Source organism: Andrena cerasifolii, chromosome 9, assembly GCF_050908995.1.
Source record: "Andrena cerasifolii isolate SP2316 chromosome 9, iyAndCera1_principal, whole genome shotgun sequence".
In the NCBI taxonomy this organism is placed as follows: domain Eukaryota; kingdom Metazoa; phylum Arthropoda; class Insecta; order Hymenoptera; family Andrenidae; genus Andrena; species Andrena cerasifolii.
The window spans coordinates 14741749-14757309 of NC_135126.1; the positions used below are offsets into that span (position 1 = coordinate 14741749).

The 15561-nt window shown below is 38.5% G+C and overlaps 1 protein-coding gene across 1 annotated transcript in view; it reads right to left on the minus strand.

Moving 5' to 3' along the window:
- LOC143373571 (uncharacterized) overlaps nucleotides 1-14588 on the minus strand; it is a 34431-nt gene extending 19843 nt beyond the window's left edge. Inside the window, exon 1 of the mRNA XM_076820971.1 lies at nucleotides 14139-14588. The gene's annotated coding sequence lies outside the window, so the exon portion shown is untranslated. The remainder of the gene's footprint in view (nucleotides 1-14138) is intronic.
- Between the last annotated feature and the right edge of the window lie 973 nt (nucleotides 14589-15561).

Sequence of the window (15561 nt, forward strand, 5' to 3'; positions counted from 1 at the left end):
TATGAATTGACGGATCAACATTTTATATTAGACTATTTCGCTAACTGCTACATCAAATTTTTTTGCTGAAATAGAAAATTCTGTAGTAGACGTGTGACATACAAGTGTGCAATTTAATTTTTATATTTTCAATCAATTTGATGGCTACTTCGTTTACTATTCATATTAAGTGAACATTAACGAGAGGTTATATATTTTTTTAATCCTATTTATTGTTGTTTATTCAACGTGATCGAGTAAATTTTTCTGTACAAATCAAACGTACGTGGGTGTTCGAAAGCGTTAATGCGATTGCCAAAATCTATAAATCCCGAATGGAACGAGTGTAAGTGGGTTGGACGAAGGAAATTACTACACGTGTGTAGGCAAGCTTCATTTATCAGCACCGTGCTTAGCGGCACGCCTACTTCGCCGTCTTTGATCTCTGGTATCTGTGAAAATAACGAGTTCAGCTTGGAGCTGAACGAGAATCGATAAGTGTGAAAGCTCATTTACGAAACCGTCCTATTATGAAAATTCTTCGTGATAAGGCCTGTCAACCACAAATATTTCCTTCAATTAATTATAACTGACCAACCCTTTCGCTACTAATGGTGACTACCGCCACCCGCTATGTTAATAAGGTAGCCATTAAAATAATGAAGAACATACTACTAACAATAATTTTTTTAAACAGAACAATTTAAACACCTTTTTTTAAACACAATACTTTAACACATTCTAAATAATAATTTTGTGCGATTTTCGAGTGGCCATTATCGCGCAAGATTTAATTCGAGCTTTCTAATTAAGCTCGATGATTCGTTAATGACGCTGTGTCATTGGTAAGATCTTAGGCAGCGCAACAATTTTTTGCAATCGTAATGTACACACTGTGTCGAGATAAAACGGCGACTCAATGCGTACGGTGCAAAACAACCGCGCCCACGTGCTCGCTTGAAAATTATCGCCAGGCGTGCTTAACCCGTCTATCGATTAACCATGTAGGCCAGACCGGTGCAAATACGACGGATTGATACAAAATAGAGCGCCAAAGCGTAAAAGCCAGGCGGGGGAAAAAGGGGCTCGAACAATGCGGCGCGGAAATTGCATTCATGCGCGACAAAGTTTGCCAATCCCATTTAAACTGAACTTTGCTAACCTACTTATCGGAACGTTTGTTCTATGAACGCTCGATGCGAGTTGACTTGTTGTTGTTATTATGGAATGTGGCTTTACATTCTGGAATTTATTATGCAATGTCGAATGCTACTTGGGTAGCATGGAAGAAAAGTATAGAATTTTTTTTTAAAGGAAACTTTTGGTTTTATTATAAATTGTGCATTTTGAAGTATTGCTTTTTTTTTTTACTCCATTTGAGTGGGTCTTTATAGCAACGCTGAGCTCACGAATTTAGTTTCACATCCAAATCACATGGATAATAGTTGAATGGTATTATCAACGGTGCAAGGCTTCGGTTAATTAAACATTCAACGATAAATCACGCCTTTAAGCATGAGCTTGAACTAGAAAAACCTGTACGAATTAGGGTTGAAATGGAAAACGCAAAGTGTTTTTTCGTGCTGACTTGAGATCGTTAGCATGGTAATTTTATACCATCTGCGAAGTGCACAAAGCTTTTCAATTCATGAATATGAAATTCTATCAAGTAATGTGAACTCACTTTGCAGAACTTTCGGTCTTCCGCGCGAAGACGTACAATTTCATTAAACCCTTACATTTCAAGCAGCCCCCTCGGGCACATCAAAGGTTAAACTAAACTTACATCTTGACAGATACCATTAAACCTTGCTAAAGTGGAAAACTTGTGATTTCCTAGAACGAAATAGATTATCAATCGTAAAATCACTACGCTATATTCTCTTCTATTCTAAAGTTCCGTATTTTAACCCTTCGTGGTCACACGGGGTGTATCGCACCCCAGCCAATTTTCTTTCTTTGCCATTATTCCTGTAAATTTGTAGACCTTAATATTAAAATTTAAAAATTTGGTGAATTTTAATAAAAAAAACTCGCTTTTTCCACAGCTATTTTTTCAATTAAAAATCGCTGACTTCGGGAATTTTCGCGATTCTCGATTCTGCGATCTTTAAACGTTTGTAGCTCGGAGCAACGTTAACCGATTTTGATGAAATTTCAGGCACGTATACAACTTACTTCGATCTACAAACGGTTTTTTTGAATTTTCATTACAGGCTCGCAAAAAAAAGTTAAAAAAAACCACCTTTACAATTTTTTTTTTCTATTCCGACCAAATGCATTTTGTTCAAAACGACGAAACGCGTCACTTAGCAAACTAATCCTTCTAGCTTCTAAAAAAAACTCACGTCGTTTGGACCAATTCTAAAGAAGTTATGCGATTTTAAAAACCGTCCAAATACTTTTTTTACTCACTGTAAGTCCTCGAACCCCAGATTGGATCCGGCTGGGATTTTTACGTTTCGCAAATTTCGAATTCGAGAGGTTGCCGAATCGTGGGTAGTTGCAATCCGCGATTCATTCTTCGAAAGCGCTGCGCGCCACGTGCAGCCTTACCCCCACCGCCGCTCTCCGTCGTAGACTTCGACCAATCGGCGCCCACTACGTCCCCCACCACTTGACCCGCGCTGGCTGACGATCGTCTCCTCGCGGTACACGCGCCCTTCGGCGGTAAAAGGATGGGATATTCCCCGTGGATACACGTGGCCACCGCTGCCGGGTTCGACGACCTCAGCTCTGTGCGTCCTCACGCAGTGCTCTTCGGTGATGTACCGGTGGGGGGATGCGTACGATGTCCCCTTGTTTCCCCCCAGGAGGTACCGACCCTGCCGTCTGGCAGCGTTTCCCTCGAGTAGCGACGGCTACTCGACACTCCTCGCCCAACGAGTGCTTGAGCAAATCGTTCTCGAAACGAATTTCGATCATTTCCAGACAACGCCACTGCACAACTAGGATGGGGTTTACGCGTCGAAGTGGCTTTTGGTCCATCAACGATTAATTCGAGGGGCATTAATTCCACCCAAACCTCGATAATCTCCGAACTCTGGTAAATTAACACTCGACGAATGCTGCATATGCGAGCCATAAGTGCTTCGACGATTCAAGGGCGAGGGAATATAGGATATTTTCTGTTCAACTCTTGCACGGAAGTTGGGTCATTTTTTAATTTAATTTTTAATTTTAATTGCAATAGACGGGGTAGACAGCCCTTTGGTACAATTAATTACAAAACGAGGTAGGAAATCGGACGCACGTTAAGAAAGAAAGACAGAGAGAAACAGAAAAGGAAAAACGAAAAGCATGAATATACAATGTGAGACATTCAACGCAACAGTCGTGAAAGCAATTTTGACACATCCTTCTTTACTAATGTATTATTTCCACTGAAATTCCTCCGTATCTTTAAACAAATAATAATCGCCAGTACTAAATAATAATAGTATATATTTTTTTTTTATTATGACAATTTAATAAGTTTTTCAAACATTAAACCGTAATAATTAGACGAGCTGAGTTTTATTTTTGTATGCTCGTTCCTTGCGAATGTATGACGTTGAGTGAATTTGACCCAAATTTACGTATCCGTGTAATTTTACAAATTCCGCGTAAGGGTTAATGACGTTTTGATTTATGGATTGAGGCTTTGCGCTGTCAAGGTATTCGAAGTATTTATAAACGCTATCGAGGTTGGACCTCTCGCCTGTGTTTGGTGGCTCTTTTTATTGCTCGCGCCAATTAGCTTAGTCCCATTACTACGTTCAAGCAGAACCTTGCAGTCTGCAATTAACGATCTTATTATTCTCCTCCAGTTCCTCTCCGTTTCCTCAGGGCCGCCCCCTGGAGCTTACTGCTGTTCTATCGCCGTCGTAACTATCTTTGCGCGCAGTTTCTTTCATCCTTTTTGGATCCTCACTTTTACTTCTCGATGGGTAGGAACGCGAGCGCGGCGGAGAGGAAAAGCAGTGATGTGCATATAACGTGCACTTTGATCGCGGGCGGGGTTTCAAGTTCCTTTGAAGACGCGGAATTAAAGGCCTCGCGAGAACTGGTTTATTTTTTATTTACCGCCCGATTTACGGGATAATAATAATAATAAATCAGCATCTAGAATAACTTTCACACACCGACGCTTATTCAATTTAATCCAATCAAACAGACGACACTTCTTCAAAAATTGTTCGGCGTAACATTTAAATTATGCTATCGCAGCAACTCCTCTAAATTTCTTAGAATACTAATTATTCCAATATTCAAAGGAATAAAAAATTATTTTTTTAGTGGAAAAGGATGTAAATTCCACACTGAAAATTTTCAAAAAATTGCCATTTGCATCTCATTTACCATTTCAACTCCTCAGTTGATACACTTGTTAGATCGGTCTCTATCGCAAATTTCCCGTCGACCCTTTCCTTCAAGAGTCTTTACCACGTTTTACAAGAGCTATTGATTTTCTCCCCTGCTGAGCGATTAGCCGAGCACGTAAGTATCCTATCGAAACTTCTGACTCCCATTTAGCACGATAAACCTCGGAACAGAAAATAATAATCTCAAGTCGCGTACTAACACTTTCGGTGGCGCAAGGTTTTAAAAAATGCCCCTTTAAGTCGCTTAAGTTCTCTAAGCTCCTACAGGGAAGATTTTGTACAAAACGAATTTCTGATCTGGTGTTCCTTTTCAAAATTTTAAATAAATAAATAAATAATAATAATGATTCCAAGCTTGAGTTGTTTTCAAAACAAATATTTGGGGGCTTTCGGACAACACTTTCGATGCTATCCAAAATCCAAATCCCTGGGAGCGCAAGCAGAGATGGGCACAACTTTTATTTAACTAAAATTCCGAATTACGAATAAAAATTTAAAAAAAAGGAACTTTATTCGTCGAATAAAGGGTCAGCTTTATTCGACACATGACGAATAAATTTTGTAACTTTTATTCGTTAATCTAAATGTTATTTAAACAAAAATTTGCCCATTTTTGAATGAAAGTACGCCGGCGCCACTCGAAGTGTTAATACAGAATGTGATCCCACACCAGTGCGAGCCTTAATGCAATAAAAACTAGCGACATTTCTCTGAATACGATCCCACGTGAACGTCGTCGCGAAGGAAAGAGCTCCAGTGATAAAGCGATATTACCTGGAAACGGTCCGGTGTATGAATAAAAAAAAAAAAATTCCAGACTATCGGGTGCGATAACACGTGACAATGGGCTGGAACACAGACCCGCGTGATGCACGGCGTGCACACGTGGATTCGTAGTAGCATGAATGAAAGGAATAACGTTGCAGCATTGTAATCTGCATGCGCGTTTAAGCCCCGTAGATAAGAATTTTGCTATTCGATGACGCAAACGAAACACGTGCGCCAACATGTGGCGGCCGCAGATAGGATTTTACTATCTCTTGCCGTTCGACTTTTCGAAATCTTTCGAAGCAATGATCAGGCAATCGCCAGTTTAATGTACACTACCGCTCAAAAGTATTTGTTCACTTGTTATAGGTGCGTTTGACAAAAGAGGAAATAGAACGTTTTTCTACGTGTTAGCGGCACAATTTGGATATTTATTAGCTCATAGCAATCGTTTCGTTCTAGATTGTTATGTTAAAAGTGCTTTCCGAACTGCGATTCGGTTATTATTTATTATTTGATTATTACTGACACCATGATCTTCGTCTTCCCGAGATACAACTGCCAATTTTGGTGATATTCTTGGCAACAAAACGATCGCCAACAATATAGCAACAAATTACGAACATTCAAGTGTTACGAAAGCATTTTGAAGCGAAAGATCACAGTAGTATCCGCCCACCTCACACGTATCGTATACTATATTTTACTTATTTTAGGTAACGTTAGATTCAGAATAACCCATTATAATTTACATTAGCATAAACCTTGATTAATATATTTTTAGTTAGTAGCAGCTGCGAAAGAAATGCTCAAAGAAATTTTATTAGGAGAATGAAACAAGATAGGCCCAAATTTCACAGAAAATTAGTTGGATCTATGCATAATAGCAGGAATATTAGAAGAATATTTATTTATTGCAATTACGTTTGTGTAAATTAAATATTGAATTTGGGCGAAAGATTTTTCGGCGCGTATTCAAGGTTTGCAACTTGGTAAAGACAAGCAATAATCAACTATGTTGTTTCATTCTATTTTCACCGTTATCAAACAGTACATGTAACAAGTGATCAAACGCTTTTGAGCGGTGTATACATATACCTACATGAAAGAACCTAGAACATGCGAATCGAACCGAGAAGTTGAAGGTCCTGCTCAATTAAGCTGATGGAATTTTTTTAAAACCATTTCAATAATCAAGTTAATCAAGGATCGTAGAAGTCCCTTTATTTGTGGCGGGGATACAATAATAATTGCTAACGCTGGCTTCTGACTCGAGAAGCGTCACAGAAACTCCAAAAAAAATAAAATAAAAAGATAGTTAAAAAACAAAAAATAGGTATGCTCATTCAAACTTTCCGACGCGAAACAGCAATTTCATATGCAGCATCCTAATAGTTTCCGTTTCAGCTGCATCATTAACTACGTACTTATACATAGGTGTCTGCACAATTGACGTCCGTTTTTAAGTTTGGCCCCGAAATTGAAATTAGCTTCTAAGAAGTAACACTTACTCTCTGCAGTGTGATCCATAAAACCTATTTTTGAGTTCTCAAAGCGCTACTCTTTTACGATTAGCTGTTTTTAGAACACTTATGTCGAACTTCTTAATGTCTTATGACGAACGTCTTTGTTATACCAGTGCAAGGGGATGTACCTATCCGAAATACTCGCAGGTACTGAGCGTCAGAAGTGTCTCATACGAGAAGTGTCTCAATCGCGAAAATTCCCGAAATCAGCGATTCTCGACCTTATTCTGCGATCTTTAAACGTCTGTAGCTCGGAGCAACGTTAACCGATTTTGATGAAATTTCAGGCACGTATACAACTTACTGCAATCTACAAACTGTTATTTTTTTTTTTAATTTTCATTACAAGCTCACAAAAAAAGTTTAAAAATCGACCTTTACTATTATTTTCGCTATTCCAACCAAATACATTTTTTTTCAAAACGACGAAACGCGTCAGTTAGCAAACTAATCCTTCCAGCTTCTAAAAAAAACTCAAGTCGTTTGGACCAATTCTAAAGAAGTTATGCGATTTTAAAAAGTGTCCGAATATTAATGCGAGCCACTGTGCATGGCGCCAGTAGTATAATTCCCTCAAAGATATTTGATCGCAAAGTCGAAATCCGGGTCAATTTGACCCAGTGTGGCAGCCGAGGGTTAAATGTGATTTTTATACAGCATAAAGAAACAGCCAAGAACTGTTTGCTGCATGTAAAAACTGAAATGTCACAAAAAGTGGACATACAATATTTGTGCACTAAGCCATCGATATCTGAAACACCGTGCCTCATTTGAAAATTAGAGGCGAGCGTAGACGAAAAGACACGAACAAGCTACCATACTCCGACCAAGAATACCTACCTACACTCCTCAAAAAGTGGGGGCGATAGCGAGGAACGACGAAAAAGTCGAACGTGATCGAATTTCCGGCAACAAGGCGGTCCACGTGACACCGGATACGAGGCCGCGATTGTTACATGCTTAAAGCACTTAACGAAATTAAAGCGGGAGAAACGTGCTTGGCTTTGCGCGAGATATCCAGCGGAGCTGGCTGTTATACGCCGCCTCACGTTGGCCACAATTGCGAGCACACCACACGTTTCCTGTCACGTGGATCCGCACGGTCAACGCGCATTTTGCCGAGGAATCGCGAAAAAGAAAAGGGGGATAGTTAACGGCGACCGGCGGGGAACGCCGATGGGCGTCCAGCGAGTATCGCGGGCGAACGGGACTGGAGGATTTCCGCACACGGGGTACGCCAAGCGTTTCAACCTTCGTGCTTAAAAGGTTAAGCGGAAGGAGGGCGAATCATTAAGTGGGATTGTATTGGCACAGGAAAGGGCGAAGTAGTTGTAGAAACTTGAATGCATTAGAGTTTGCAAGATCTGGTGGATTTTGAAATTTATGAAAACGATGGGTTCCTGATTAAGCTGTTTGTTGTTGGACATTTTCTTTTAGTAATTCTAAGGGGATGGTGACGAGAATTGAACATTCGTTGACTTTAGGGTAAGGTGAATGTCCCAAATTCTGCTCATTTAACAGGTAACTCGTCAAAGGTGTAAAAAAATTGTTTGAGATGAAAATTTGCAGAGTAATTGATTAATTCTTTAATAATAAATCAACCAATTGAAAAACTATTTAAGAAAGATATTTCAAGATTGTTAACTATTAGTAATTTCTAACTAAATATATAATACTCTAAATCTCTGTATTTCTGCTCATGAAATTTAAATAATTTAGAATTATTTTCTTGCAACTATAGTACAAACGCAACGCATATAATAATAAGAAAAATACGAAACGAGCAGAAATGGGGACATGAGTAGAAATTGGGACATTCACCTTACTGTTGTAAACTTTCAGATTCATTGTGATGATTTTTTTTTGTTAACGAAATTCCTTCCGCAATTTTACTATGTTTCTATGATATTCAGAATTTTTCTTTCGCCGAATTAGAAGGAAAAGAATTCCCGATACAATCCACTGGCGAAAGCCGCCTCGCTGCAGACTTAAATATATAAAATGTGCACGTGTGTGGACCCATGCCAATTCTAAATCAGAAACGGTGCGATATCGTCGTCGGGAATGGCAATAAATAGACCCAACAGAACTTCTTGCCGAGTCATTGACTCGCACACCACCCTCCACATTTTATTAAGCGTTGCGACAACGGCGATTAATGCATCCGATTTACCTTGCGATGCACTTCCAGCAAATTAACAGCGTGTATAAGCGCGTGTGCGTGTAGGCACGTGTCTCTGAACCGAGTGACTCAACAACAGGCGATGATTCAATACAACGGTGATAACTGCTAATACCAACGTTCTGGCCATGTAATTTACAATATCAGATGAAAAGGAAAAGAAAAGGTGAAGTATAAAAAAAAAAGAAAATACGAACGCTGCGATAAAGTAAATATTGCAAATTATCTAGGAATTATTAGATAATTCGGCACACAAATCTGTACGCTATTATGTATTAATAATTGCCTAATAACTGATTTTTAATCGCGTACGTTTTCAAAATTCCATTCAGTCGACGGCCGATTGTGATAGGGTAATTGCGTAATGAGGCGTTTATCAGATCATTGCACGGAATATGAGGAATCGTAGCGAGGAGTTACACGTGGCACACGTGCCCGTCCATGCGACAATTCCTTCCCGTTCTGAATCGATAGATTGGACTCTGACGAAACAATCTCGTAACACGATCAACGACGTGACACATAAATCCGCAAGCCGCGACCGTCACACGGGCCACACGTGTCCTGGCGCAAGTGACACTGCGTAACGCCCGCCCCGGTGCATTAGATGACTGCACTCGATGACCAGGGACCTCGGCGGCGTTAATTGCGCGTGTAGTGTTCTAATTGATCCGAAATCCCAAATTTACTGGTGGCTCGGAAAGTTTCTTCTACAACCAACGCAAAGACTGCCTATTTCACTGATTGGAAAGATGATTAGAAATTTTAGCATAGCTACGATTTAGAAATGCCACCTCAGAAAAAAGCTAAATTCGAATCATCGTTCTAATCAGTCGAATTCTCAGCAATTTTAATCTCCAAAGATTAAAACGAATAACCACTTTCGACTCTGTTTAATGTGCTTTATTTTGCAACTTTCGAGTGGGTGGTAGTTGAGAAAGTTAATTTCATTTCGACAAGGGAAATACACAGGGGATTTGAATCTTTGGTCGTTAAAGGTTAATCCTATTAATTTATTTCGTATTCGTACAAGGACGTCGAGATATCCTTTTTATCTCGTACTTGTTTAAAATAAATTTTCTGATATATCAGAGGGCAAAAGTGTAGACACTTAGAAGTACATATCAATTATACGGTTTACGACAAAGCGATAGCGTACCTGAGTGTGCAATTAGGTAGATTCAATGGATATGATTGAATGTTTCTGAAGTAATATATTATCATTATTAATCGAGGCGGGTCCGAGAGAAATTATTTCCCGACGTTTCGCCAACATTGCAGCTAACTTCGTGAGGGGGTCTAATGACACTCTGATAGTGTATCAGCACTGTATTAGTATCAGTACTGTGTCAGTATCAGTACTGTGTCATTAGACCCCCTGATGAAGCTGCAATGCTGGCGAAACGTCGGGAAATATTTCCTCTCGGACACGACTCCAACCCGGAAGCCTCAATTAATCTTAATATATAAAGCAGAAAGCTTCTATATGTTTGTGTGTTTGCCTGTCGCCGAAAAACTTTAGAACGATAAACACTGGGATCACGAAATGTGCCTCAGCTCATTAAGCCTGACTAATCCAGACGAATGTGAACATTTTCACAAAAAAAACTAAACAAATTTTTTTTTATAAAATCAAAATCTAAATTTCGGGCGAAGCCGAGTAGTAAAGCTAGTAATTAATTAAAAAAGCCTGAAGCTTTCAAGTAATATAGTGTCATTTTAATTTTCGGGTCTTGAGTGTAATTGATGATAAAATATATTTTTGCAGGACGTAAATGTAACTTTGATATTTTTTAGATTATTAATGAAAGCTGTACGAATAATATAGAGAAATAATATTAAAAAGAAAATTAACGTGGAAATCGGATGTACGTTAGTTTTTTATGGTCACCTTCTATGCCTCGAGTGCACTTTGCCAATGGATTTAAAATTAAATGAATATATAAATGAAAAGTGACTCTCCACGCTGATATCCTTCATATCCACAAGTTCTAACGTTTCGATCCACAATGGAGATCCTAATCGAAAGTTCCACATCAAATACTATGTACATACTTATGTATGTACATACAAAACAAACAATTGCATTCGAAATATTCGTGTACGCCAGTGAAACATTACATAAACTAAAGTAGCACCGCGAAATTCTGAAGAACGAAGTATCTAAACTAAACACCAATACGAATAACTAACTACCGTAAAATCAAACATTCCATCCACTTTTTAACCAACTTCAAAAAGGAGGAGGTTATAGATTCGACTCGTATGTTTTTTTTGTTTTTTTTTTAATGTTTGTACTCGCATAACTCTGGTTAATAATAAAGACTATTGTCACCTAATTATTATTATCTAATGTACGTACGCGCATATCTCTTCAGCATGTTTTAGTTTTATATATATATATATATATATATATATATATATATATATTATATATATATATATATAAAACTAAAAAGTTAAAAATAAAAAAAAAATTTAAAAATTAAAACCGACTTCAAAATAATAAAAATTCAGTAGAAAATAAAAAATAATTTTTTCCCTTATTTAATCTACGATTCTCATATTTTTTAAGTCGGCGCCTCATCATTTACACTGTGTAAATCTGGCGTCGACTTAAAAAATATGAGAGTCGTAGATTAAACAAGGGAAGAAATTATATTTTGATTTTCTAGTGCATTTTTATTATTTTGAAGTCGGTTTTAATTTTAATTTTTTTTTTTATTTTTATGTCTAATATATACAATACTCTCTATGTCTATCATATCCCTATTTTCATACAAATAATCACCTCGCCCATAATAATTCAAGAAAGAAAATCTTAAAAGCTTTTTTATCAAACAGCTCGGAGACTCGAAAACAAATTCTATTTATAAACTTGTCATTTGATAAATATGCAGTGAATTCGAGGAGATCTCCATTGTTAAATGAAATGCAGCATAACAGACTGGTTTCGAGGAAATAAGTGAACGCTGAAATGTACGTGGCAGCGATAGTTGCAGCCGGCACATGGAAAGAAAGAGATCGGAACGTGTCGTATTGAAATTCCCGTTGACCTTCCCCGGTTGGTAGCCGTTTCAGCCCTCGTTGTTTTCCACGTGTAAATGTCGTCCACGTGCGATCACGTATATCGACACACATTTTATAAGTCCCGACTAAAATAAGTGGTTAAGTGAAATCATGCGTGGGTTTCGACTTTTAGGACGTTCGGGGGCCGCCAGCCGGATCGAGGCGACGCGTGTTATGTTTAGAACGGAATTGTACAGTTTGCCGATCCCCATTGCGCAATTAACGATCGCCGTTTCGGTAGAGAGGCTCGATAGATCGATATGACCAACACGGCATCCTTTTGAACATTTTATGGATGAATTGCAACTTTCAGAACTCGTTAAAGTCATATTTTCAGCAAAAATCTGGAGGCAATATTTTATGAATCTAATGAAAATTCAAAAAAATCCCTTACAGGGAGTTAAAATATTTTGGGATATAGTCGGATGATGATCAACGAGTGAATAGAGCCCAAAAAAGTTTTTGTGTGAAATGTTAATCACCGTTAGAAATTGTGATGAAAAGGGCATAAATTGTTGAACGAAGAAATAAATGAATAATTGAGGAATATTGATGAAGTAAAAATTTTTTTATATGGATGGTTAGAAAGTTTATGATTATGTTTGTGATGAACCATTTAAGAAATTTGTTATTTTATTCCTTGTTTTTTGTCAGTTTCTTGTAATTTGTTTATTAGGACGAATTCCACTATATGCAAAGACAAAACTGCAACACATTAAAAGCTACTTCAAAGTGCGATAACACATGTTGCCTTAAAGCAATAGAAAGGAAAAAGAGGACAAAATTTTAGAACAGCCTACTATATCCTACTACATATCCTATCAGGAGGACTTTATTTGTTATAAATTTAGCTAATTGAGATAGTTGATTTATTAACTGGCATGTGCTACTACTTTAACATATGGTTGCAGATTAAAAAAATGAAATCGTTGTTAAGAAATTATCGCATTTGTGTTATCATATTTATCAGAATAGAAATTCATAAATATTATTAGACAGTAACTGATTCAAAATGACTACCTTATAATTATATTAATTAATCATTTCAATATATTGAAAGCTATTTTATAATTAATACAGATACCGTGCCCTGACTAAACCATACCGACAACAAAGCTTTCACTTTTACCATACACATTATCGCACGAAAGAAAACAAACGTTAGGGTAGATAACACCGCTGAGTTTAATTGATCCGTAATTTTCCCAACTAGCATACTAAGATTACTATTACGCTTGCCAGTTCATACAAACTCTTCCCAACACGTTTCGAACAATCTTCTATATTATCATTTCACATTCATAAACATGCAGTTTATAAATCATAGTTTCCACAAATTTTCGCCGGACTACCGATCCTGGATGCGTACATAAATTACCGAAGCGAGGCGTCGAGGATCATAACACATTTGCAAACGTCCGCTACACGAAAAATGATTACTTAATACCTTGGAATATATTGACAAACGATTAACGGCGCAAAGAATCGTTATTTGCAATAGGAAAACTGGTTTAAGTAGACCGCACGTGGCGCCGTATCAGAGCGAGTGTATTACTATATTTACTCTGACTGTGCTCCAGTCATAGCCACATTAAGTTCACGACTACGTGCATTATACGATGCTAACGCAATGGCCACGGTAACTCGAGGAAAGAGCACGTGTCACACCTGCATTCCCGATTTCTATTACGGATCACCATGGATTCACCAATGGCACCTGATATATCGCTCACTTTTCTGTTACTAAAGTGTCAGCATTGAATTCATTTAATAAAATTGATTTCTACTTGAGCCACACAAAATATTTAAGAAAGTACTTATACTTGGGGCTATAGAATTACAATTACAAAGTTTCAAGTCCAATATGTACTCTAAATAATTAATTTTATGTCACGAAATGTTCAATTTGCAACCGAGATGGTTACGTACGTATCTTTCAATAAATACATAACCTCTTTTCTATGTAGTGCAGGTGACTGATTTCTACGGACGAAAGTTAAATGACGTTTCTGATACGTTTCACTATGTTGACACTCGAACTAAATATTCACAAGCAAGCTTTAAATTATAACCCCAAATCCGTGCCAGAGGATATTCTTATATAATTGTATTTGACTACAAAGATCCATGTGAGGTACGAATCGGGAATCAACATGTTCCATTGACACGCGCTTTAGTCAGTGGTAACGTGGTACACAGACAGAAACACGGTTAGATACCGTTAATACTTCATAACCAATTGCAACTCACCGATTCACAGCAGCAGTTTACGGTACAACCGGCTCCTCGGCAAGATTTTCTGGTAGGCAGATCGTCTCTTTGTCCGGTGTCAATCACCTCGGAGCTGGATGTCATTCACGTGTCGACCGATTACAAAATCACTTTCGCGGCAGCAGTGTTCGATCTTCCTCGGCAGTCGAATCCTAACCGCGTTTCGAGTCGATACCGAGGAAATCTCGTAAATGTCATTTAACGCGCCTAACCGCACACGACTTCAATATATTGCAAAGTGTTCTTCGAGTGTAGTCGAGCAAGGTTTGTCAACTATTAAACCGTGTCACGGTTCGTAACTCGACGACAGCCACATAATTCATTAGCGAGGTTTCAGCTCCGGCAAACCTTCGTCCTACCAGAACGAAGGACGATCCAAATCCACCGGCGTCTGTACATCGACTAACGGCGATCCAGCACCGCCATGCTATCCCCTCCCTCCGCTCCTCTCTCGTGGCTGCGCGCAACACACGGCCACGCGTGCGTAGATGCATGATTCTCCTGCACGCGCCGCGACATTCGATAATACGACAATCTCGATAACAAAAGCCGCGGCACGTGCATCCCCTCTCCTCGAACGGGATCTTCGAAAAGATTCCGCGGGAAAGCGAGGTGGGGCGATGCTCGTGCTTCATAGAATTTCAGTGCTCTTCTATCCGCTGCCAGAGCAGTGTCGAAACTATTTAACCTCCGCTCGAGAGCGGCTTTTCTCGTCGAACGACGCCCTGACTTCCGAATAAAAGGAGGCTGAAGGCGCGCCTCTTAACCTCAAATTGTATTGAGTAGAATGGCTCGACTGACTCGACTCGCTTGCGAGTTTCGATTGTGAAGTTTTGCTGGGTGGCAATGAAAATGAATTTTTCAATAAACTATTCGTTTCTTTAGACGATTATGCTGTACTCGTTTTTTCTTTGTAATTAAAGACTGCTTTTATGTGGATAATAAGTCTCGTTTATGTGTTCCGTAGAAATATTTAAGGGGGGAGCCTGGTGTAGCGGATCGAAGAAATCGATTTTTTTTTTTTTTGCATAAATCAATAGTTGAACATCACGACAATATGTTCCCAACGCCGCAAAACGAAATTCGAGAAATGAAAGCGGATATAGCCGGTTTTGCTACGGAGCGCCAGGCTACCACAAAACTTGAAATGCGTTTTTCTCGAAACGACAGTTTCACACTTTGCGGGCAATATTACTCCAAAAATATTCAACCAATCGACTTGGCCTTGTGCACGGATATTTGTGAACATTTTCTTCATAGTACTAAGTTATTGGTATAATGATATTGTTTAAATAAATAACTTTTTTTTAGACATTTAAGGCAAAATTTCGTTGGAAACAGTGAACTTTTTATTCAAGAGGCCGCCATTTGTTCATTTTGCATCCTTTAAGTTTCAAATTAC